Genomic DNA, 2,429 nt, shown 5'->3' with positions numbered 1-2,429 from the left:
AGGTAAAACAAGAAAAAAGTTGTAGCTCTAATAATGATAGCAGCCCCATCTTGAAATTGCTTGACATTATCTGTCTCCTAGAAAACTGAATTAATATTGCATAGCTCCCACCTATGTTTAATAATCACCTGGGTGTGTCCTGGAGATCCTGGCTGGGATGCAAATGAACAAGTGGTGTTCGTTTTGATCTGTTGCAGTATAAAGATCTGCCCATTTTTAAAGTACAACTCAACTCAGAGAGAGCTTCCCTGATAGCTCAGTTGGTAAAGAATCCACGTGCAATGCAGGAGACCCCGGTTCAATTCCTGGGTCGGGAAGTTCTGCTGGAGAAGGGATAGGCTACCCACTCCAGTATTCTTGGGCTTCCCTTGTGGCTCAGCGGGTAAAGAATCGGCCTGCAATGTGGGAGACCTGGGTTTGATCCCTGGGTTGGGAAGATCCCCTGAAGAAGGGAAAGGCTACCCACTCCAATATTCTGGCCTGGAGAATTCCATGAACTGTACAGTCCATGGGGTCCCAAAGAGTTGGACATGACTGAGTGACTTTCGCTTTCACTTTCAATTCAGAGAAAGCTTCTTGTATTTGCTACCTTCTTTCACAGCCTGCTGTAAGGAGAAGGCCTATTTTGAGATCAGTTCAGTTCAGTCACTCAGTCATGTCCTACTCTTTGCAACCCCGTGGACTGCAGCACACCAGGCTTCCCTGTCCATCACCAACTTCCAGAACTTACTAAAACTCATTTCCATCGAGTTGGTGATGCCATCCAACTATCTCATCCTCTGTAGTCCCCTTCTCCTCCCACCTTCAATCTTTCCCAGCATCAGGGTCTTTTCCAATGAGTCAGTTCTTCACATTAGGTGGCCAAAGTGGGAGTTTCAGCTTCAGCATCATTCCTTCCAATGAATATTCAGGACTGATTTCCTTTACAATTGACTGGTTTTATCTCCTTTCAGTCCAAGGGACTCTCAAGAGTCTTCTCCAACACCACAGTTCAAAAGCATCAATTCTTCGGCATTCAGCTTCCTTTATAGTCCAATTCTCACATCTGCACATGACTACTGGAAAAACCATAGCTTTGACTAGATGGATTTGTTGGCAATATGCTTTTTTTTAATATGCTGTCTAGGTGGACTTCCCTGGTGGCTCAGACGGTTAAGCGTCTGTCTACAATGTGGGAGACCTGGGTTCGATCCCTGGGTTGGGAAGTTCCCTGGAGAAGGAAATGGCAATCCACTCCAGTACTATTGCCTGGAAAATCCCATGGACAGAGGAGTCTGGTAGGCTAAGTCCATGGGGTCGCAAAGAGTCAGACATGACTGAGCGATCTTCACCGTAATCATTGCTGTCTAGGTTGGTCATAGCTTTTCTTCCAAGAAGCAAGTGCCTTTTAATTTCATGGCTGCAGTCACCATCTGCAGTGATTTTGGAGCCTAAGAAAATAAGTCTGTCACTGTTTCCATTGTTTCCCCATCTATTTCCCATGAAGTGATGGGACTGGATGCCATGATCCTCGTTTTTTGAATGTTGAGTTTCAAGCCAGCTTTTTCACCCTCCTCTTTCACTTTCATCAAGAGGCTCTTTAGTTCCTCTTTGCTTTCTGCCATAAGGGTGGTGTCATCTGCATATCTGAGGTTATTGATATTTCTCCCGGCAATCTTGATTCCTGCTTGTGTTTCATCTAGCCCAGCATTTCTCATAATGTACTCTGCATATAAATTAAATAAGCAGGATGACAATATACAGCCTTGATGTACTCCTTCCAATTTGGAGCCAGTGTGTTGTTCCATGTCCAGTTCTAACTGTTGCTTCCTGACCTGCTTACAGATTTCTCAGGAGGCGGGTCAGGTGGTCTGGTATTCTCCTTTCTTGAAGAATTTTTCACAGTCTGTTGTGATCCACGCAGTAAATGGCTTGGCTTAGTCAATAAAACAGAAGTAGATGTTTTTTCTGAAACTCTTGCTCTATCGATGATCCAGCAGAGGTTGGCAATTTGATCTCTGGTTCCTCTGCCTTTTCTAAATTCAGCTTGAACATCTGGAAGTTCATGGTTCATGTATTACTGAAGCCTGGCTTGGAGAATCTTGAGCATTACTTCGCTAGTGTGTGAGATGTGTGCAATTGTCTGGTAGTTTGGGCATTCTTTGGTATTGCCTTTCTTTGGGATTGGAATGAAAACTGTCCTTTTCCAGTCCTGTGGCCACTGCTGAGTTTTCCAAATTTGCTGGCATATGGAGTGCAGCACTTTCACAGCATCATCTTTTAGGATTGAAATAGCTCAACTGGAATTCCATCACCTCCACTAGCTTTGTTCGTAGTGAAGCTTCCTAAGGCCAACCTGACTTCGCATTCCAGGATGTCTGGCTCTAGGTGAGTGATCACACCATCGTGGTTATCTGGGTCATGAAGATCTTTTTTGTACAGTTCTTCTG

The 2,429-nt window shown here is 44.5% G+C and overlaps 1 protein-coding gene across 1 annotated transcript in view; it reads left to right on the top strand.

The window, feature by feature from the left end:
- The window catches only part of SCP2 (sterol carrier protein 2), a 119,002-nt gene that overhangs the window by 45,683 nt on the left and 70,890 nt on the right, over positions 1 to 2,429 (top strand). The gene's annotated exons all lie outside the window — the stretch shown is intronic.

This window comes from Bison bison, unplaced genomic scaffold, assembly GCF_000754665.1.
Source record: "Bison bison bison isolate TAMUID 2011002044 unplaced genomic scaffold, Bison_UMD1.0 scf7180017864244, whole genome shotgun sequence".
NCBI classification, from domain to species: domain Eukaryota; kingdom Metazoa; phylum Chordata; class Mammalia; order Artiodactyla; family Bovidae; genus Bison; species Bison bison.
Note: the sequence above shows the minus strand (reverse complement) of the source record. Positions and strands in the feature narration are given on the sequence as shown.